General features: G+C 38.0%; 1 long non-coding RNA gene across 1 annotated transcript in view; it reads right to left on the bottom strand.

The window, feature by feature from the left end:
• LOC306666097 overlaps positions 1–25,126 on the bottom strand; it is a 646,663-nt gene that overhangs the window by 556,697 nt on the left and 64,840 nt on the right. The gene's annotated exons all lie outside the window — the stretch shown is intronic.

Here is a 25,126-nt window from a genome sequence, read left to right as displayed (position 1 = left end):
AATCATAAACATCTATGCCCCAAACAGTGGCTCATCCACGTATGTCAAACAAATCCTTCTCAATTTCAGAAACCAAATAGACCATAACACAATAATACTAGGTGATTTTGACACGCCTCTCTCACTACTGGACAGATCTTCCAGACAAAAATTGAACAAAGAAACCATAGATCTCAATAACACAATCAATAATTTAGACTTAATGGACATTTATAGAATATACCATCCAACCAAGAGCGAATACACTTTCTTCTCAGCAGCACATGGATCCTTCTCTAAAAAAGACCATATATTATGCCACAAAGCTAATGTTAGGAAATACAAGAAGATAGAGACACTACCATGTATTCTATCAGATCATAATGGATTGAAGTTAGAAATAAATGAAAGAGTAAAACACAGAAACTATTCCAACATCTGGAGATTAAACAATATGCTATTTTATGATGAATGGATAACAGAAGATATTAGGAAGGAAATTAAAATATTCTTAGAGGTAAACGAGAACAAAGAAACATCATATCAAAATCTCTGGGACACTATGAAAGCAGTACTTAGAGGGAAATTTATTTCATGGAGCACATTTAATAAAAGAAGTAAAACTCAACAAATAAATGACCTAACACTACAGCTCAAAGCCCTAGAAAAAGAAGAACAGAACCGCACCAAAAGTAGTAGAAGACAGGAAATAGTTCAACTCAGAGCTGAAATCAATGAAATTAAAACAAAAGAAACAATACAAAAAATTGACAAAATAAATAGTTGGTTCTTCGAAAACATAAACAAAATTGATAAACCTTTAGCCACACTAACAAAGGGAAGACGAGAGAAAATCCAAATCACTAAAATTCGTAATGAACAAGGAAATATCACAACAGACAGGATTGAAATACAAAACATAATTAGAAGCTATTTTGAAAATCTATACTCCAACAAAATAGAAAATTTCGAAGACACCAACAGGTTTCTAGAGACATATGAATTGCCTAAACTGAACGAGGAGGACATAAACAATTTAAATACCCAATTTTAAGTACTCAAATAGAAGAAATCATCACAAGCCTACCAACAACGAAAAGCCCAGGACCAAGTGGGTTCTCAGCTGAGTTCTACAAAACCTTTAAAGAAGAGTTCATTCCAATACTTCTCAAAGTATTCCATAAAATAGAAGAGGAGGGAACCCTCCCAAACTCATTCTATGAAGCCAATATCACATTTATACCTAAACCACACAGAGACTCATCAAGGTAAGAAAATTTCAGACCAATATCCTTAATGAACATCGACGCAAAAGTTCTCAACAAAATTTTAGCAAATCGCATACAAAAACATATTAAAAAGATAGTGCACAATGATCAAGTGGGTTTCATCCCAGAAATGCAAGGTTGGTTCAACATCAGGAAATCAATAAACGTAATTCACCATATTAATAGACTTAAAGTCAAGAATCACATGATTATTTCAATAGATGCAGAAAAAGCATTTGATAAAATACAGCACCCCTTCATGCTCAAAACACTAGAAAAAATAGGGATAGTGGGAACACTCCTTAACATTGTAGAGGCCATTTATGCTAAGCCCATGGCTAACATCATTCTAAATGGTGAAAAACTGAAAGCATTCCCCCTCAAAACGGGAACAAGTCAGGGATGCCGTCTTTCACCACTTCTATTCAACATCGTTCTTGAGACTCTGGCCAGAGCAATTAGACAAACCAAAGAAATTACAGGGATACGAATTGGAAAAGAAGAACTCAAACTATCCCTGTTCGCTGATGACATGATTATATATTTAGAGGAACCTGGAAATTCCACCAGAAAACTCTTAGAACTCATAAGTGAATTCAGTAAAGTAGCAGGTTACAAGATCAATGCCCATAAATCCAACACATGTTTATACATATGTGATGAATCTTCAGAAAGAGAAATTAGGAAAACTACCCCATTCACAATAGCCTCAAAAAAATAAAATACTTGGGAATCAATCTCACAAAAGAGGTGAAAGACCTCTACAATGAGAACTACAGAACACTAAAGAAAGAAATTAAAGAACACCTTAGAAGATGGAAAGATCTTCCATGTTCTTGGATAGGAAGAATTAATATTGTCAAAATGGCCATACTACCTAAAGTGCTATACAAATTCAATGCAATTCCAATTAAAATTCCAATGACGTACCTTACAGAAATAGAGCAAGCAATTATGAAATTCATCTGGAAGTATAAGAAACCAAGAATAGCTAAAGCAATCCTTAGCAGGAAGAGTGAAACAGGGGGTATTGCAATACCAGATCTTCAACTCTACTACAAAGCAATAGTAACAAAAACGGCATGGTATTGGTACCAAAATAGAAAGGTAGATCAATGGTACAGAATAGAGGACACGGACACAAACCCAAATAAATACAATTTTCTCATACTAGACAAAGGGGCCAAAAATATGCAATGGAGAAAAGATAGCCTCTTCAACAAATGGTGCTGGGAGAATTGGAAATCCATATGCAACAGAATGAAACTAAACCCATATCTCGCACCATGCACGAAACTAAACTCAAAATGGATTAAGGACCTCGGAATCAGACCAGAGACCCTGCATCTTATAGAAGAAAAAGTAGGTCCAAATCTTCACCTTGTTGGTCTAGGATCAGACTTCCTTAACAGGACTCCCATAGCACAAGAAATAAAAGCTAGAATCAACCACTGGGATAGATTCAAACTAAAAAGCTTTCTCTCAGCAAAGGAAACTATCAGCAATGCGAAGAAAGAGCCTACAGAGTGGGAGAATATCTTTGCCAATCATACTTTAGATAGAGCGCTAATCTCCAGAATCTATAAAGAACTCAAAAAACTACTCCAAGAATTCAAATAATCCAGTCAGCAAATGAGCTAAGGAAATGAATAGACACTTCACAGAAGAAGATCTACAAGCAATCAACAAACATATGGAAAAATGTTCAACATCTCTAGTAATAAGAGAAATGCAAATCAAAACCACCCTAAGATTCCATCTCACCCCAATTAGAATGGCGATTATCAAGAATACGAGCAACAACAGGTGTTGGCGACGATGTGGGGAGAAAGGTACACTCATACATTGCTGGTGGGGCTGCAAATTAGTGCAGCCATTCTGGAAAGCAGTGTGGAGATTCCTTAGAAAACTTGGAATGGACCCTCCATTTGACCGAGCTCTCCCACTCCTTGGCCTATACCCAAAGGACTTAAAATCAGCATACTACAGAGACACAGCCACATCAATGTTCATAGCTGCTCAATTCACAATAGCCAGACTGTGGAACCAAGCTAGATGCCCTTCAATTGATGAGTGGATAAGGAAACTGTGGTATATATATACAATGGAATATTACTCAGCCATAAAGAATGATAAAATTATGGCATTTGCAGGCAAATGGATGAAATTGGAGAATATCATGCTAAGTGAGATAAGCCAATCTCAAAATGCCAAAGGACGAATGATATCGCTATTAAGTGGAGGATGACACATAATGGGGGGGAGGGAAGGGTTAGTGTTAGGGTTAGGGTTAGGGTTAGGGAGGGGGGCAAGTATGGAGGAAGGAAGGACTGTATAGAGGGTAAAGAGGGGTGGGAGGGGTGGGGGGAAGGGAAAAAAATAACAGAATGAATCAAACAACATTACTCTATGTAAATTTATGATTACACAAATGGTATGCCTTTATGCCATGTACAAGCAGAGAAACAACATGTATCCCATTTGTTTACAATAAAATAAAAAAAAAGAAAAAAGAAAATAGTAACCACAAAGGTTACAATCTCTGTAGAGGTCATAGAAAAACTGAAGCCTCAGTAGCCCTCCCAAACTTCTCCATCCCTTCCCAATCCACTAGTCCTGTTGGGGTGTAATTACTTGCAGCAGGACAGAGGTGGGGAAGGTGGCCATTATGTCTTGCATGGACAAAAGAGGACAGTTCCACAAAGCAGGCCTGGAGGATTCTGTGGATTATCTATCTTCAGTGGAATTCCTTCTCTTGGAGACAGTTGTTTAGATAAAGGACATTGGTGCCAGAAACCCAACACTCCCTGGCTCCTCTGCTCCTGGGCGAGGACATTCATATCACGTTACTTGAAAAGCACAGGCCCATTGGACTCACTCCCTTCATTTTCCCACTTAAAATCACAGGTGAGCCTGCACTTGTTTTGAAACTTGATCTGAAACAGCTAGGCCCCAAAGTCTCTGTATTTGCCACGGTAACTGTGATGTCATCATACACTCATTCCACACTCTATGAAATCATGAGGTATCTGAAGCACAGCCAGGTTTTCTGGGAAGCCACTCATGGAAGCCGTTGTTTCCTAAGGCCCCCAAATAACACTTGGGGAGAGAAACAAAGTGCATTCTTCTACTGGAGCCTGGAAATTATGTGCCCTTCAATCCCTACTTATGGGATGCCAATCCCTTCTACTTTGAATATTGTACCTCTTTCTATTTTTGCTCTACCTTCACAGGAGCACATGTGACCAGGATAGATATTTTTCGAAAAGTAAATAAATAAATAAATAACACCAGAGTACAAAGAATTTGAATGGAAATAAATGAATGAGAGTTCAATGGGCATGGTTTTCTGCAACAAATTACAATTTAATGAATCACGAGTGGAATTGCTACAAATAAAATTGCTAGAAAATTTGAAAATTGAATGAGGTTTTTCTATTTTCTTTTTTTATGACAGTAAATATTTACTGGCATCAATGACCTGTGAATCATCACCTCTTCCCTTAGATAGACTATTTATATTTACAGACAGTATATGGCTAAGTTTCTTATGCATTCTCTAAGGCTTTGCCCTTGAGAACCACATCCTTTATCCTCCCCTATACCTGAGAGAACTGGCAAGATTCAGCATCTCTTATGGGCTGTGAATTTTGCCTAGAATTCTGCTGTTTAGAATGCTTCAAAGGAAAAAGCAAGGGAAATAGAAAGAATAAGAAATGAATAAATAGACTGTGACTGTAATGACTTGGGGTTTAGGTGTAAATAATCACAAAAATCTCTTTTATACTAACAACATGATGACATAATGTTTCCCACATATGCCTGCCTTTCTTTATTCCCCAGGCCACCAGTGATCACTAAGATAATTGTCTGCCCAGTGTTCAGCTAGAGTCTATTTCCTTCTTAAATTGATTTAAATATTTCTGTCATGATATGCCTTGGACTATGGATCTTGACATACAACTAAGGTTTCTGGCAGGATTGTTCTCAAAATTGTAATTAAAAATTCATTTGAAATTGTTTATCTATGACTTGGGATTATTTTCCTGCAAATCATTTTACAGTGTCAGACTGGAACCGGATCGAGTCACATACTATTGCAGAGCATTTGCAGATAATGCCAACTCTCCAATTTCAAAACATTTTCTCCTCTGTTAAATCAGGTGAATAGAACACTGTCGGAAAAGAACCAGCTTTAAGTATCTCAGTCCAAAGTTAGATTTCAGGATGGAGTTTTGGTGGCAGTCAGCAGTGTTTCCACAGTGATCTGGAATTCCTAAGGGTAGGTACACCTGTTGATGAGACAATTCTCAGGAATTGAAAGGTTATATCATCCTCATGAATATGCTTATGTGGTATATAATCAGCAAATTCATGAAGAAAGAAATGTTCAACAGGTTTTAATGGCATGAATTTCAAAAGGTCAACTGCAGTAATCTTTTTGAGCTGGTAGCCTACTTTGGCACACAAGCATCCTCCATGCAAATGAATTGGACTTCTAAAGCTGGGGCTTTTCCAAGTCAAACTCAATGTCAACTGGAGAACCAACAGTTTGAAGACAAAAAATAACTGATCTTGGTTTCCCTTTTTCTCAGTCTGTAGTTCTTTGCATTGGGATAGATATTATATTATTATATAATTGTATAATTTGGGGCTGAATACATATCATAGCTTCTCTGATATCAATCAGGAGGCACAGGGTGTATATAAAACCTGATTTCACTGTACTAATTGACATATAGTCTCAATACTATTGGAAAATTTTTATAGGAATTGATAATTTTGATGAATATTCTTATGATACGCTGTGTAGAACTGAGTGACAGATGTCGTGTTCTCATTTTATCATGGTTGTGGAAATAATTTTATTTTGCTTTGTAGAGTAAGACATGACACAAGAACTCCTATTTGAAAGAACTGATATGAAAAAAAAGTGAAATCACAGACATTAGGTATATGACATGTTTGTGGTTGATATAAGCAATTACAAGAAAAGAAGGATTTCAAACTTTGGAAATGCTATATTAACTGATTTTTCTGTTTGGTATATCCTATCAGAAATTTAGATGTTCTTTAAAATTTTCTGTTTATGAAATTCAGGTTTCACATGTATTCTGTATTCATTTTGGAATTTTAGCAGAGATGCTTTCAATTAAATTTCTTAGGATGTGGTGCACTCTTTGAGAAACATATTTCATTGCTGTATTTCCATATTTGTACTTGTTTAAATTTTATTGCTTGTAGATACTCTGGTGTAAGGAAAATTTTCTTCATAAGTCATGTGCCAGAAAATCCAATCTGCAAATGTGTAATCATCCCTCGCTTACAAGGAACAAGAAAGAAGCAGAAATTTGCCAGGGCATTGATGTTCTTTGCAAGATGAACTATTGTCAGTAATTATAGTTGCTTACAAATGACAACCCAATTCCTCTTACTGTATTTGAATGTATGATGAAGCTGAAGAAATGTCCTGGAATTTTGTGGGAGACCATGAAGGATGACAATTTCTTTTAGTGTCCTGTCACTGATGATGGTTTTTATCTCCAGCACCCTTCTGCATTGAGTGCCCCAAAAATGTTCTTAACCTTCCCTTTCTGAATCTTCAGCTTTGAACCTGTGTGCCATTCCTCTCTTCCAGTTTGGTGCATGTTGAAAAATGGTATTATACCATGGTAAACTTTGCTCTTCCTGCCACCAGCAGGCACTTTTTCAACCAGCAATTTGACTTAACTGGAGCATCATCATGCCAGTGTCTGTTGCACTGTCCTGTAGTCAGTGTGTCCTACAGGGGCTGGTAAAAGCAACCTTGGCATTATCAGAGTGGGATTTTTGCCAGACATGCAATAGTCAGGTCAAGAGATTGAACCCTTATGTGAAGACAGTATGGCCAGATATTTCTGCACCTAAAAGTGAGTTTAAGGACCTCAGGGAAACTCATACAAAGAGAATTTCTGAGAGCAGCCTAATTGTAAGTCATCATCAATAGAAGGTGGTGCCTGGCAGGTGGAATGAGCACAGAACATATCTCCTAGCTTGCTACCTCTTTCCTGGGATCCATCCTACATGCTGAGTAATCTACTTCCTCCTCTCCTCATTGGAAATCACAGCATCCACAAACCTCCACTTAACAATCAAAATTCCCAGGTTCCAGTTGTCTCTTCATTGAGCATTCCAGGAAAGGTGATGTGTCCCACGAGAGTTGGTGTGATGTTTTCTAATTCAATCAATACCTAACAGAACAAACTGCACTGAATTCTGCTGTACCCTCAGTTGTGAACAGCCAACAGCGGGTGTGGGTCGTAGAGCCATAGGTTAGGAAACAGCAAAATCTCAGATGAGCCCAGACCTGGATGAGTTGGTTAGGAGGGCAATGCTTCAGGAAAATGTGATAAGCTCAGTGACCCAGGTGCCCTCTCGCACCCCTCTGTCACTCCCTGATTATCTAGACATGTCGGGGGAATAATTGCTTGTAACAAGATTCTAGTTGCTAGGTGACCATGATGCCTGGTGTGCCAGGTGAGGACTTCACCACCTAGACAGCCTGGAGAAAACTGGGCTGTTGTTCTTCAGCCAAGTCCCTTCAATTGAATGGAGCTGGTGAGATCAAAGGGCTGAGTTTCCCTGCCCTAACAATCCCTGACTACTCTGCTACTAGGAGATGATGTTAGGATCTCATTTCTTGAAGAGAACAGACCCCTGGGGCTTGCTCCTTTCATCTTTCCTATTACAATCACAGCTTATTAGAGGCTTGATTAGAATCATGATATGAAGTGGCCAGGACCAGATGACTTTCTGGTTGCCATGGCAACTGTGATGCCATCATATTCTCATTCCACCTTTCTGTGACATCAGGATGTATCTGCAGTGCAGCCAGTACTCAGGGAATTCAATCATGAAAACCCATGTGGCCCTAGGATCACACACCACCCCTGAGGATAGAAGCAAAGTGCATTCCCTCACTGGAGCCTGAGACCTCTGGGCCCTTCAAACCCAACATGTCTGATGCCAACCCCTTCCACACTGAATATTGTAGCTCTTCTCTCTTTTGATCCTGGAACACTGGTAACCAAGTTAAGCATTTTTTTTTTTTTAAGAAGGATCATACCAGCCTAGAAGAAATTTGAATGGTTATAAATAAATGAGAGTTCAATGGATATGATGTTCTGCAACTAATCACACTGCAATTTTTCTTGAGAGGAATTGCTGCAACTTGACTACTGGAAGTTTGAAATTTGGATGAGTTTTTCTTACTTTTTAAAATTTTTCTGCCAGCAAATATTGTGCCTTGGATCACTGACCTGTAAGTCATCACCATTCCCCTTTGCCTATTTATATTTAGACAGATTTTGGTTAAGTTGCTTAGGCATTTCCTAATGTAGAAAAACAGGCTTTGTGCTTGAGAACCACCTTACTCACACTCCCCCATACCTGAGAAACTCGGCAATATTCGGCACCTCCACTGGCCTATGCATTTTGCCCAGATATCTGCTAATTAGAATGTTTCAATGAAAGGAAGAGGAAATAGAACAAGTCAGAAAGGAATGAATAGACTGACTGCAATGGCTTGGGGTTCAGGTTTAAATAATCTCAACAATCGCTTTTATACTAATGATATGAGCACATAATATTTCCCACATGTGCCTGCATCTCCTTCAGCCAAAGGCTACCATGGATCACTGGGATAATTGCCTGTTCAGTGTTCAGCTACAACCTTTTATATCCTTATATATGGTTGAATCATTCTCTCATGATACCCCTGGACTGGGTCTTGATATGCAACAAAATATTCTACAGAATTGTTCTCAAAAGTGCAATTAAAAATTCTTTCAAAGTCATTTGGCTTTGCCTTGGGATGGTTTCCTGAAACCTATTTCAGAGAGTCAGACTGGAACATGATCCAGTCCCCTAATTTACAGAGGATGCAGATAATGACAAGCCTCCAGTTTCTCAACATTGAATCCTCTGTTAAATCAACTGAATGGTACACGGTTTAAAAAGTACCAGTTTAAAGTGGAAGCTCATTCCTAGGACAGATTTTAGGATGGAGATGCAGTGGTAGTCAGCAGTGTTTTCCCAGTGACCTGGATTTCCTAAGAGTAGGCACTCTTTCAGATGACACAACTCTCAGGAACTGAAAGGTTTTATCATTCTTATGAACATGCTGATACGTTATTTTTTCAGCAAGTTCTTGAAGAAGAAATGACTTGAATTTCAACATGTGTACTTCAGTATTCTTCTTGAGGTAGTAGCCCACATTGGCACACATGCATTCTCATTTCAAACAAAGGAGACTTCTTCAGATGAGAGGTTTCCATGTCATCATCAATGTGAACTGGAAAAACAAGAAGTGAACACAGCATAAAATGCTCTTTGTCTCCCACTTTCTCTTTCTGTTTTCTTATGCATTGGGATAAATATTATTTTATCAAATACTTGCATTATCTGGGGCTGAATGCATATCTTCAGCTGTTATCATTCAGGAGGTACAGGGGTATATAAAACCTGGTTTTCCTGTATCATTTGAGGTACTGTCTAAATAGTAATGAAGCATTTTTATAGAAATGGTATTCTAATGGCTTTTCTAAAGATATACTTTGGAGAAGTGGACAAAAGATGGGATGTTCTCATTTTTACCATGGCTGTGCTTTCTAGGGTAACATGTGGCACAAGAACCCTTATTTCAAAGCACTGAAATTGATACAATAAAATCAGAGGTATTAGGTATGTGGCATGTTTATGGTGAACATAAGAAATGACAAGAAAAATAAAAGGACTTTGAATTTTGGAAATGCTTTATTATATGCTTTTCGTGCTCATTTTGTCCATTCAGAACTTTTGGTATTCATTAAAGTTTTCTGTAGATGAAATTCAGGTTACCCCTATATTTTGTCTTCATTTTTGTATTTTAGCAGAAATGCATTTGTTTAAGTTTCTGATGATGTGATGCACTGTTTTGCCACCTGCAATTCCCCTCAGTCCTTGACAAGGATTCCGCTGAGTAATAAAGATGTTTGCAAAGTCTCATCTCTTGGGAATTTGGGTTGTGGGCTTTCCTACCTTGCTTGCTTAATATGTTTAGGTTTATTATTAATATTTTATCTGTTTTCCCTGAAAACAGGGGTCTTAACAGAACCAGGGTTAGAACATAAGAGCCAGACTTCTAATGGAACAGTGATTTGACATTTAGTCATTTGCTATGAAACTCTGAGTAACCAAGATTGCTATGAGAATATACAAAAACAGATTCTAACTGCCGATCCCCTGTTGACCTGAAACACATAGGCAAATAATTTGAAACCCATCCGGAAGGATTAACAGAAACAGAAGAAATAAAGGGTTTCTCAATGTTAAGTGCACACAGTATAAGATGATATCATATATTTCTTAGCTTAAAATGTCTACAATTTATTAATTACAGCAGTAGTCACACAACTGACATTTATGCAACCCTGCTGGGCTTGCTTTAACCTTTATGATTAGGTAAATATTAATATATCTTATTGTTTAGTTATAGGTTATCACAAGTAAACAATTACTAGAATAATTAGATTACTTCATTGTGAGTCTAGTAGTGATTTTACAAAATATTTTTGTTTTTCTCCTTTTGACCTTTTCCTGTTCTGAAAAATACATGTGTAACTGCCAACCTTTTAATGTATAAAAATCTGGCTGGGAAAAATAAAATTTAGAACTTAGCATCCATTCCTTGAGTTTGTGTTGGTTTGTTCTCCACTGCACCAATGCCTACTCCATCACCTGAGACCACTACGACCCCTTCTAGGGCTGGACCCCAGAAGTGCACTCTTTATTTTGAGTGACATAGTTCTGTACTACTTTTCTAAATTTGAACTTGTTTAAATTTAAGTGCTTGAGTGTAGATGCTGTAGCATAAGGCAACATTTCCTCAGAGGTCATTTGCTGGAAAAGCAAAATCAGCATATATATAATCAGCTGTCCCTTGCAAGCAATAGGAAGGAACCAGAAATTTGCAAGGGCATTGATGTCCTTTGAGAGTTGAAATGTTGTAAGTAGTTAATGTTCCTTACATATCTCACAATTACTTCTTACTCTGTTTATAAATAGTATGAAGCTGAAGAATATTCCTGTAATTTATGGGGGAGATGATTAAGAATGACAGTTTCTTTAGTGTCTCTTCACTGATGATGGTTTCCATCTCCAACACCCTTCTATATTGAGTTCTCCAAAAATATTCTTTACTCTTCCAATTTTTAATATTCACCTTTGAACCTGTGTAGCACTCCTCTCTTCCAGGCTGATGCATGTTCAAAATTTGTACTAAATCATTTGAACTTATCCTCTTCCTACCATCATCAGGCACTTTTTTCATCCATCAATTTTACTTATTTGGACCATCATTGTGTCAGTGTCTGTGACATTGTCCTATAGTCTGTATCCTACTGGTGATAGTAAAAGAAACTTTGACATTGTCACAGAGGGCCTTTTACCAAACAAGCATTAGTCCTGTCAAGTGGTTGCACCCTTATGTGAAGACAGATTGACCTGATATTTCTGCATCTAATAGTGAGTTGAAGGGCCCCTGGGAAACTCTTGTTAAGAGAATTTCTGACTCAAGCTTAGTTGGAAGGCAGCAGCAAAGGAGGTGGTGCCTGGCAGGTGGAGTGATCACAGAACATCTCTCCTAGTTTGGTACACACTTCCGGACCTCCATCCCACTTGCTTAGTGATTCACTCATTCTTCCTTCTCACAGCATCCACACACATCCACTTAGAAATCAAACTACCCAGATTCCATCTTTCTCCTCTTTGGCATTCCAGGAAAGAAGGGGTATCCCCCAACCACCCCATACGTGAGAAAACTTGCAAGATCCAGCACCTCAACTTGTCTGTGAATTTGCCCAGATATCTGCTGGATAGGATATTTTAAAAGAAAGGCCATAAGAGATAGAAAGAGTCAGAACGTAATGGATATAATGAGATTGTAAAGACTTGGGGTTCAGGTGTATATCGTCTCAAAATCCCTTTTATAACAACAACATAATCACATAATGTTTCCATATATGCCTGCCTCTGCTTGTCCCATGGGCCACCGTGGATCACTGGGATAAGTGTCTGCTCAAGGTTCAGATACAACTGTTTTCCTCATTATGTAGGGTTAAATCATTCTCTCATGATATCCCCCAGACTGGGGCTCTTTGTGTGTGTGTGTGTGTGTGTGTGTGTGTGTGTGTGTGTTGCTGGGGATTGAACCCAGGGCTTTGTGCTTGTGAGGCAAGCACTCTACCAACTGAGCTACATCCCCAGCCACAAGACTGGGGCTCTTGATATGCAACTGGGGTTTCTTGAAATATTGTTCTCAAAATGCAATTAAAAATTTGTTAAAAATTGTTTGACTTTGACTTATCGTGGTTTTCCTGAAAATCATTTCACAGTGACAGACCAGGAGAGGATCCAATCATATAATATTCAGAGCTTCTGCAGATAATGCTAAGACTCCAATTTCTTATCATTTTGTTCTATGTTAAATCAAGTGAATAAAACTTTGTTTAAAACACCAGTTTGAAATGAAGCTCATTTCTAAGAATGATTTCAGGATGGACCTACTGCAGAAGACAGCATTGTTTCCTCCATCAACTGGATTTCTAAATGTTGTTATTCCTGTAGATGAGACCACTCAAAAAATCTGATAAGTTCTATCATTCTCATGAACATGCTGATACGGTATTTAATCAGGAAGCCATTGAAGAAGAAATTTCTCACCATGTTATAATGGGATAAAATTCAAAATGTGAACAACAGTAGTCTTTTCAAGGTAGTACTCCACTTTGGCACACATGCAACCTCCATGCAAATGAAGGAGACTTCAAAAGCTTAGCGTTTATCAAGTCAAAATCAATATCTCTAAGAAAATCAAGAGGTGAAGGCAACATAGAACTGATCTTGGTCCTCCATATTCTCAGTCTGCTGGGTTTTGCATTGGATAGGTTTTGTATTAGTAAGAATTGTGTATTTTGGGACTGGATTCATATTGGAACTTCTGCTGATATAATTCAGGAGGCCCAGGGGCTGTATAAAACCTGGTTTCCCTGTACCACTTGAAGTACAGTCAATACTAATGTTGCATTTTTATAGAAATTTTTAATTTTGTTTGTTTTCCCTAAGATGTGCTGTGTAGTACTTGGTGAAAGATGTGGTGTTCTCATCTTTACCATGGTTGTGGGAATAATTTGATTGTGCTTTGTATGGTAACAAATGACACAAGAACCCCTATTTGGAATAACTGACATTAAAAGATCAAAATCAGACACATTAGATATGTGACATGTTTGTGGTGGATATAAGAAATTACCAAAAAGAAAGGGAATGATGGGTGTGGGCATGGTAGCTCTGACCTTTAACAATAACATGTTGTCACCCAATTCTCTTTAATTTATAACATACAGATAAAAGAGGGTCAAGACTGGGAGGAGCTGCTTCTGTGATAAACATGATAGGGTGGAGTTAGAGGAGCCATTCTCTTAGGGAGAATATTCCAGAGGGAGACAGGAATCCTCTCCCTTGTAGTGCTACATGCTTCCCAGCAATTCCTAGAAGCCACAAATCTGGGTCCCATGGCTCAACCCAGTCTAATTCTGTTAAATAAGGATGACTTTCCACAATATTCAAAATATCAGTGACAGATAAGGATAACGTGGAGCCTTTGACAGGCCCCCACATTTGATTCACAGATGATGTCTTTGGGATATTGGATTAAGACCCTGCCATCATCTTCAGACAACAAATTTCCCTTTGAAAAGGAGGTCTTGGCCTGCTACTGGGATTGAGTGGAATGAGACATGTTGACTATGGATCACCAGGTTCCTATTCAACCAGAACTGCCCATCATATACTGGGTACTCTGACTTACAAAACCATAAATTTGGACATTTGAAACCATGTCCATCTTCAAGTGAAATTGGTAATTATATGATCAGGCATGGGCAGGAACTGATGGTGTAAGTAATTTACATGAAGTGCCTCAAATGCCCATGGTTTTTAAGCCATCTGCAGTAAATTCTGTTCCTCAGCAGGAACCTATGGCTTCATGGGGTGTACCTTATGACCAATTAACAGAGGAAGAGTAGACTAGGGTCTGTTTCATGCATGGTTCTGCACCTGGAATTGGACAGCTGTGGCACTCCTGCCCATTTATAGAGAAAAAAGCATGAAGAACAGTGGTGAACAGAAATCCTCAGAGTGGACAGAACCTTGGGCAGTATATCTGATTGTGCATTTCGCTGGAAGTATAAATGGCCAAATGCATGACTGTGCACAAATTATGGGCTGTAGCCAATGGTTTGCCTGGATGGTCAGGGATCTGGAAAGAACATCATTATAAAATTGTTGACAAGAACATTTGGGGAAGCGGTATGTGGACAGACCTCTCTGAATGGGCGATGGATTTAAAGATATTTGTTCCTCATGTAAATGCTAAACAAAAGCTGAATCTGCAGAGAGGGATTTTAATAATCAGGGTGATAAGATGACTGGATTTGTGAATAGCAGTCAGCCACTTTTCCCAGACACCTCTGACTTTGACCAGTGGGCTCATGAACCATGTGGTTATAGTGGCAGGGCTACCAGTTATTCATAGGTTTTGCAGCATGGACTTCCACTTACCAAAACTGATTTGGCTACAGCCACAGTTGAGTGCCCAATTTGCCAGTAGCAGAGACCAACAATAAGCCCACCATATAGCATCATTCCCCAGGGAAATCAGCCAGCAACCAGGTGGCAGGTTGATTATATTGGACCACACCATGATGGAAAGGGCAGCAGTTTCTTGTAAATGGAATGTCACTTTTTCAGGGTATGGATTTGACTTCAATTCATGTAGTCCTTCAGCCAAAATGATCATCCATGTACTTACAAAATGCCTGATCCAGTGTCATGTTATTTCACACAGCAATGTTTCAGACAAAATAGTGGAAAATGGGCTCATGACAATGGGATTCACTGGTCTACCATGTTTCCCATCATCCTGAAGGACCTGGTTTGATAGAATGATGGAAAAGTTTCTTGAAGATGCAGTTAGAGTGCCAGTTAGGTGGCAATACCTTTCAGGGCTGATGCAAGATTCTTCCAAAGACTTTCTTTACTCTGAATCACTACATGGGTACTCTCTCTTCTATTGCTAGAATTCATGGGTTCAGGAATGAAGGACGGGAAATAGAAATGGTACTGCTCACCATTACCCATAGTAAATCACTGGGAAGGTTTTTGTTTCCTGTCCCTGCAACCTTACACTCTGTAGGCCTAGAAGTCTTAGTTCTGCAAGGAGGAATGCTTCAGCCAAGAGATACAGCAATTATTTCATTAAACAGGAAGATCAGGTTTCCCCCTGGCCACTTTGGGCTCCTCATGCCTCTGAGTCAACAGGCTACAGAGTTATGGTACTTCCAAATGTGATTGACCCAGATTATCAAGGGCACATTTAATTGTTTCTCCACAATGGTGTTAAAGAAACATACACATTGAGTGCAGGACATTCTTTGGGGCTTCTCTTGATGTTACCCTATCCTGGTGTAAGGTCAATGGGAAACTAAATCAACCCAGTCCAAGCAAGACAACAAATGTCTCAATCCCTAGTCAAGACCTGCTGATGTGCTTTCTGAAGGTAGAGGAAAAAAAGAATGGGTATTAGAAAAAGTCATGAATACCAACTACAGCAAGGTGACCAGATACAGAAATGAGGATTGTAATTGCCATGGATTAATCTGCCCTATTCCATTAAGAATATGCTGATGCATACACATGCATTAAGAGAAAATATTTGTTATGTTCCTGTTATTCATCATGTAATATATTATTGATTGACATAACATCAATAATATTTCTGTTTTTACTTCTCTTCTTGGGAGAGAACTAGTATGTTTTTAGTTGTAAGACAATTATGTTAGGTGGAATTATGAACTGTTAACGTGCTGATTTGGAGATGAAATGTGATGTAATGTTTCATGTTTGTGCATCAAGTTGACAAGGGGCAGACTTGTAATGGTCAATTTGAATTGTCAACTTGATTGGAGTAAGTGATGACAATGATGAAGAAGCTTCTGTTAGTGTCAATGAGGGCATGTTTAGGAATAATTGAAATTTAGAATAAAAACTGAAATGGAACCCCTCCCAAATTGTGGGCAGCAACACACAATATGATTGACTAAAAGCTGTAAAAATTAGAAGGAATATACTAATGCATGCTCAGCTCTTCTTGAATGGGTTCTTGATTGCTGTTTGAATGTCTGAAGATATTGGACTCTCACTTTTTCACTCTTCCAAAGTAGGTTCTGCCAGTAATTCTGCAGGTATTTTTCAGAAACCTTGGTCTTGGACTAGGGTAGCACTGCTGAACTTTCTTGTACTTGGGCTTCTGTATCTTGGAATATGCAGCTGCTTGTTCTTCCAACACTCCAACTGCAGAACACCATTGTGGACTATACAGTTTCTGATCATGTAAGCCAATCTAAAAATTCCCTTTCTATAATCATACTTCTTGTTGATTATTTTCCTCCAGAGAACACTATTCCAAGCAGTTCTCACTGGTTTGAGGGAAAATGTATTATGATGCATGTATCACACAACACCCCGTGATTTTGTTAATAGGAAAATTGCACAATTTCTAACAGGACTGTTTCCTTGATTCTGATAATAAAGGGAGTCTTAACTATGAGGGTCCCCCAGTCTTTACTATCTTCTCTAACAAATAAAAGTTCTGAATTCATTAAACATTTCTATTTTTCATGTGTGATATGTTTTTCCAATCAGTTCTCTTGTCCTTTTCTTCCTTCTTCTTACAAGATGTGTTTTCTTAAAATGTGACCTATTTCAGAAATTAACATTACATCCCTGTGATTTACACATCCTTACACATAGAACATCCAGTCTAGGGGCAGGTTGATTTCTCCAGCATGTAAAGTACAATATTAGCACTGGGTATGAGAGGTCATCCAGGTACCAAATTGTCAACTTCAACCCATAGACCTTTATTTGAGAAGTATTTCTCAGATCAGCCTAATCATGGTAAAACTTGTGTTCTGACCCCGATCACCTACAACATGTTGTGCCAGGCAGGATCACAATGGGGCACAGTTGGAAGGGAAGTGCTTAAGGATTTCTCTTCCCTCATCTCTATGAAGTGGTCTCTTTGCTCAGAATGCTTTCTTACAATAATTGTACAATAGCATACACATTGCTATAGACATTTCTTCATAATAGTTACCATAAAATATTTACAGAATTTTAATCATATATACTTGATACACTTAATTTAGTGATTTGCATTTTAAAATTGGAGATAGCAGGATGACAAAAGTATATTTTTCCGTATTTTTTCCTGACATTACTAAGAGTAAGATTAGTTGTGGTTAGAATTACATCAAATTGTGTTCCTTTCTTTTATGCACACTATTGGGAAAGAGTCTAAATTTTTCCTGCTAATAATTCAGAACCTCACTTTCAGAAAACAATTTTTCAATTATTATAAGGAAATGAACAAAGAAATTCATAAATTCCTAAATATTATTGCTAATTCATGGTACTGTACACTCCTACATTTTATTACTCCTGTTTGTAGAAATGAAGAATTCACAGCCATACTGAAATTACATCCTCCAATGGCTTTGAGTCACAGGCGATTGAAACATATCATCAATGAGTGTTAGAATACTTTGCTTTGTTAAGGCTCAAATGTTTCAAATTAACTAAAGCAGATCCTGTATGCAACTCACAGAAATAATGTGATAGAATGCATTTTTTTGGTCTTGTTTTATAATACAGTATTTTTGTGTGGAGAAGGCAATTTAAAATTTTTCTTGTCTGTTTTAGTACCAGGGATTGAACCCAGGACAATTACCACTGAGTCTTTTTTTCCCTAATTTTGTGATAGTGTCTCACAAAGTTGTTTAGGATCTTGCTAAGTTATTGAAGCTGGTTTCAACTTGCAATCCTCCTGTCTCAGATTCTTGAGTCAGTGCAATACAGGCATTTGCCACTGCACCTGGTCTAGTAAAATTATTTAAAGTTATTATTCTATGCTAATAAGTATCCATTTAATCTTACACTATAACTATATCCATATTTGATTTATGTGATATAAATTTATGATAATGAGCATAAACCATTTAAATGTGCATAGATGTCAAAAATAAGAAAAGTAAGTCCTAGTGATCAATTGTAATGGCCATAAGTTTAGATATATGAGCAATTGACTTATATCTTTCTATTCTTCTTTTCTGGACTTATCTTTGGTGACACAAAAAACACTGAATGAATGAATGCAGAAAATTGTGTCTCATTGCCTTATCATTAACTGGCGATAACAATATCTTTTCCTTTTGGTAGTTGAGAGTTTAAATTATCCACAAATAATGCATGTTGGCCCTCATGTGTTGAAACTGAAAAGTTGATCACACAGAACTTGAGAACAGAAAAGCTACCTAGATCTATGCTAAGAAAGGGATTGTGATAGACTGTGTAAGAATGCTAGAGATAGTTAAAACGGTAAAGTAACACTTAGGTTTTATAGCACAATAGGGTGATGACACTCTATTATTATGTATGCAATTCAAAATAACCCCAGCAGAGTTTTCAGGTCTCAAATATAAGAAATAATTTTTGAGAAGATTGAAGTTTCCCTAATTTGATCACTATACAATATATACCCATGGTATACCCACACTCTGAAATTATAATTCTATGTCCCATATTCAGTAAAACAGGTAGATCCCAAGTAAAAATAAAATAAACAAAAATCAACAATTCAATATTCTAATGAATATTAACATCACCTGAGATTTTTAAGTGATGCCCTATAGTCATTGACATTTAACTTCTCTGGTGTCTCTTAATATCTTGCCTTATAGGTCTACACAGTCCAGAGAGTCCTGAAATGATATAGGCTCACATGCATGATTTTATCATGACTATGTTTTTTCAATATGTGTGTGTAAATCATTTAAAATATGTACATACTCTTTCAGACACTTTAAAGCACACAAATGCTTTGTAAAGAAAATATTTCATCATTAGATTAATATCAAATTTTCTATATCATTTTTTCCTGGACCTCTGAACTGGAGAACTGCTTAATAGGGAATAAAATTTGGAATCTTTAGGAAGTAGATCTTTCAGTCTTGGATCAAATGTTTTTTTTTTTTCTTTAATGATAATCTTACAATGGAATGACTGAATCTATTTTAACTGTGACTCTAATTTTCACTCTGATTTCATATGAATGAGGGAGAAATATTAGGATATATTCCTACTAGTATTTGATAACTGGACATTGCTCCCTTAGAATAGATATTCTGGTCATTATAATAACAGGAATTTAAGATGAACAGCTATACTGGGATTCAAACACAGACCTAAAATACCACCAGATTTCTTTCTGCATATATTGCTAAGATGTTCTAATGTTATGGAGGTTTTCTGAGACAGCAAAAGAAGTAGTTATTAAAATACATGAGTTAAATCTCCAAACTCAAATATATGAAGAAGTGAAAAATTTAAAAATAGTGGTAGTCATATTTATAGATGTCATTATCTCAGAAATACTTCCATACATGATACTTAATGTTTCACATATAATAGTTCTAGATGATAGGTAATATGATTGCCTATACTGTAAAGATGGAATAATAATATTCAGCATCAACATTACATTTTAAATCAATTAAAGTTCACAAATGAAAATTCAAACAATGTGTCTTAGAGGGTATGCCTCTCAATGCTGGGTCAGTTGATGTATTAAAGATATTACATCTGGTAATAAATCACAATTATGGCAACACTGAAATAGTATATTCTTGGGTACAACTACTCCATTGAGATTCATTTCCTCAGAGTGTTGACATTCTCTACTATTATGCAATCCTCCCTTTTCAATTCACCAAAACTTGTGAAGTTTTCATTATGTACCTTGAGCTTAATCAGAGAAAGATGAAAACATGTATGACATTTCAGAGATAATTTCAAGATGAGATTATAATCAAAAATTATTTTCAATGCTAAATGGTAATTTAGAATATATAGAAAAACACATGTAGTGTGGAAGCCTAACAATCATTATGTACTCCAGACATGTTTTGGTAATAATAGAAATATAGCATGTACAGTTTGTAAGAGAGACTTGAATGCTGAATTGAGAAAAGGATGTGTTGAGGAGTCAACACGTTTCCTGATGGTGAGAATATAGGCTGAAATTCATAAAGGTGATAATAATTTAAATAGACTTTTATTCATTTTCTCCTAAGATATATACTCTGATTGTGGGGTTCTTTCAGTCATGTCACACATATATGAGAAAATGGTTAACAGTCAGAGGATTATGCTGACTGTAAATCAATTACTCACAAACTTATCTACTCAGTAGGAGCCAATACTCTTTGAATGTGACAGTGCCTGACGGGTCTGGCCATACAAGCTCTGACCTTTAACACCAACATTGTGTAGTCCAACTCTCTTTTATTTATAGACACACAGGTAAAGGGGGTCAAGATTGGGAAGAGCTTCTTTTATGATGGACAGGATAGGGTGGAGTTAGGGGAGACATTCTCTTAGGGGAAATAGACAGGGAGCTCTCTATTTCTGCTAGATAAGGATGGTTTCCCATATCTCTCCCTATTTAATATATTACAAAATGTTTCTAAGAGCTGTTTTGGGGTCTCAGATCATGGTTCTGATGGAATGGCAACCTGACAGTAAATAGAGCTAACAAATGGCTACAAATATTGTGATTGGATATTTAACTTCTCATTGTTGAGTCATATTTTCAGCCTGTTGAATCAGATTCCTCATTTACCCCCATGATGGCAAGTGGAGTGTTTGGTTCAGTTGGTTTTTACTCTTCTTCCTCCACTTTGACTTCTGGTTCTCCCTGGAGGTCAGAGCTGATGTCTCTGGTTCAATCTTCAACCATTTGAACCTTCGCTCCAGATCCTCCATGCTTCATTGCACGTTCAGTTACCAAAGTAGGGCAGAATGCTCCTTGTGAAAAGACACAAACATGACCTCTACCCCCACTATTACTGGATCTTGTCCTTTCTACTGTCCTGTTTGTAAATCTTTCCACCAAATTAGACCCAAGACCTATAGAACCACAATTTCAAAAGTGTAAAACAAACAAGGCATGATGAAGTTTAATTTGCAGGTTCTTATTTCCCCCTTTTTGTTTTTGTAATTGTAGCTTAAAAGATAAATGTGTTCATTCTACAATGGATTACTCTTGAGGATTATAAGAAATACCTGTTTTGTGTTCAATAAAAAATTGGTGACAAAACTGCTGAAAGGAACTACTATAGGCCAGAGCATTATTAGTTTCAATCTGTAATGGACATCCTAATACTCCAAAAGCAGCTGGACAATGAGAAATAACACATTGAGTCTTCTCTCTTTTGTATTTCTCTGTCCCAACCCACAGGACTTCAACGGGAACCTGGAGGGGGGAGCGGGGATTGGGAGAGACAAGAAACACGAGAAATGGAGAAAAGACAAAAGCCTGATCAAGTCTCATTTATTAGGGGAATAAACCCAGTTAATATAAAGTACAAAAACCAATCAGGGGAAAGAACATGAAGGCAAGACTAGTCTACATGCCAGAACTCAAATAAGGAAGTGTACTTTGCCAGTCGTGAAGCACCGCACCACGCAATCTAGTCTGATGCACCTGATATTGTCTGACAGTTATGTGTGCAGGGAGAGGCACGCCCCGCCAGCATCTGGCAGGCGCCATCTTAGCTCAACATGAGGTGAGGCAGGGGCCTGACCTGCCGGCTCCAGACAGGTCCCCCTTTTTTATTTTATAGAGCTGGAGTGACAATCCCTTGGGAACTGCGCCTGTCTTAGGTTGTCTGTGACAGAGCAACATCCTTACCCATCATTGGATAATGAGGCTCTAGCCCTCATTTTCTGTCTTAGATTGGTATGTGCTCTTATGAATCTTACCCATCATTGGCTGACAAGTTCAGCGCACAGGGGTGATGGTCTATTAGGATCTAATATTGATCAAATGTTGCACCATCACAATCCATCATCTCCAGTCGATGGTAATGAACCTGAATAGGTTTTGCCTGTATAGTCTCAATTTGAGCTTTGATGAAAGCCATAATCTTGTTGAATATCAAAGGATCTATAGATATGAGAAGCAGCAAGCAAAGGAGGGGACCTAAGAAGGGAAGGAGATAGGGAAGGAGTTCACTAAATCCAGTCCATAGTGGATTATCAGCCAGTGCTCGTCGGCATTCTTCTAGGTCTTCTTGCAGCTGTTTGATTTGTCCTTAATGATTCCTGACTTGTTGGCATAGAAAGAGCACTTCTCCTGCAAAGCCAAACAAATGCCTCCCTGTTCGGCAGTTAGAAGGTCTAAACCTCTTCTATTATGTAGGACCATTTCTGCCAAGGAATCTACCTGATCTTGAAGATCTTGTATGGTGCTTGAGATTATCTGTACATCAGAAATCAATTGTCTGGATAATTTAGTATATTGAGTAAGAGAGACCCCAAAGCAGCAGCACCTGAGGCCACTGCTGTAGTTATTCCAAGTCCTGCAAGTAGAGGACAGCGCATTTAGGTCGCCCTGTAATGTAATCAATTGTTGGTATAGGAACAGGCTCATCTTCTGGAATAATGTCTATGTCTGGGAGTAAGGCAGCTAAGACACATAGTCCAGTCCAGTTGATAGGCAGTTGAGTAAAATCCTTATTACCTCCACAAATGAACACAGTGCCATTAGGGGGGCACAATGGCTGCAGAAGATTGAATGTCTCAGAGCAACTACTAAAGGTTATAGTCCCTACATCTAAATCTAGGTATTATTATAGCCAGGTGAAAAAAAGCAAGTAGTATTGGAGTACATGAATGGCTGTACTAGAAATGGTGGAGTCGGTAAGCAATTTCTACCAGTAAAACTGGACCATGACGCATCAAGATTGGTCATAGTCTTATAACATCACTGTGAGGTCAGTAGCAGAGTTATTTCTATAATCAATTGGGATAGCTAGTGGAACAGGATATCCTTGCTGTAAGCAAAGCCAACAATCTACAGTCAAGGGGGAGTTAGACCAATTAAGCAAGGTGTGAGTGGCCTCAAGGATATCATATGTGGCAGGGTCTATCTCAGAAGGTTTATGGTTGGGTAATGCTAGTGGGTGATATAACAGACTGGGATGCAGTTTCTTGTAAATCCATTGAATTTTTTCATGGATTTGTTTGGCTCTATTAGAATCTTGGGGACCTCCTCTGTCAGACACATGTAGGGGGGCCATAGTAGACCACTAGGTCTGCAGGACATGAGGCAACACTTAATTTTCCAGTGTTATTAGACCAATCCCCTCCAGTAGATCCTGGATGGGACTTTATTAAGGTAGTAATAAAATAGGTTTTGTTCCCTGAAGAACAGGTCTGAGCTGAGGAATAACAAGAGCTATGGAAGGAAGTGTGAAAGGTCGTGCAAGAACAAGGTGCAGATTTGCCATTAACTGGAGGAATAATCTGTGGTTTTTTGATACAGTACAACAGTGTATGTGTCTTCCAAAATGAGATGTGACTGCCACAATCTATCTCTATTCTTTGTTTCGGGAGATTACTGATGTATGACAGCTTGTAACTTGCCTCATCAGTACTCATCATAAAACCTCCCTCACACATACATGGTTTGTTTTTAAGCTCCAGTAAATACTCACGAGCCTTAGCAGGGTCCTCAAACCCTACATGGCTGTAGGAGAGCAGTGAACAGGCAGCCATCATCCAGAGAAGCAATGTTTTGTTCATTCCTGTGGAAGGAGAAGAGAAGACTCTCAGGGATGATTTTTATCCCTGGAGGAGGTAACTTCATTAACTTGGTGCACAAGGCGCTCTGGCAACCATCTGACTGCATCAGCTTTTTAAGAGAAGATGCAGACTGAGCCTCAACCCCAGATCAAGACTGGGTCTGGACCATGCCATGAACCATCCAATGGATCTTTCCATTTTACAATGGCAAAATGCTTTTGAGATTCCGGGTGCCAGAAATGATCAGTGGCAGATTTCCCATGATCATCCATTTTTAAAAAATTGAGAATGAGTAAAGCATGATTGAGTATATTACGGGAGAACCCTTGATTGGGTACCATTCCCCCTTTTTATTTTATCAATAGTGGTTTTAAGAGAGAGATGTGCTCTTTCGACCATCCCTTGGCCTTGAGGATTATAAGAAATTCTCGTGACATGTTGAATTTGTAATTTTTCACAAAATTTTTGGAGGGTTTTTGCTGTATATCCAGGTCTTTTATCTGTTTAAATTTGTTTAGGTATGCCCAAGACTGAGAAGCAATGTAATAGATGGGCAATTACGTGTTTCCTTACTTCTCCAGCCTGAAGTGTAGCCAATAAAAATCCACCAAATGTATCTATGCAAACATTTTAGATTACCAAACTCTAAAAAATGGGTAACGTCCATTTGCCACACCATGTTAGGAACAAGGCCTTTAGGATTAACTCCTAGATGTGGAACTGGTAGATGAGTAGCACACATAGTACAGCCTTTTACTATTTGCCTTGCTTTTTCCCTACTGATTTTATAGAGTAACCTAAGAGAGTGGGCATTTAAATTATATAGGTTATGAGTGTCTTGAGCTTGCTTAATATTATCTGAAAAAGCTACTGCAACCATTTTGGTGGCTGTGTCAGCAATTCTATTGCCCTTAACCAATGGCCCCGGAAGGCCAGAGTGAGCTCTGATGTGTCCAATAAACAAAGGCTCCCCTCTATTATGGATGAATGTCTGACATTGAAGGAACAGTGATGCTGTTTTAGAAACATATCTGATCTGAGAGACAGTTTCAAGGAGTGGCACCGAGTGCGATAAGTAGGCACTGTCTGTGTAGATA

Source organism: Sciurus vulgaris (assembly GCF_902686455.1).
Source record: "Sciurus vulgaris genome assembly, chromosome: 7".
NCBI lineage: Eukaryota > Metazoa > Chordata > Mammalia > Rodentia > Sciuridae > Sciurus > Sciurus vulgaris.
This window is presented reverse-complemented; position numbering and strand designations above follow the sequence as displayed.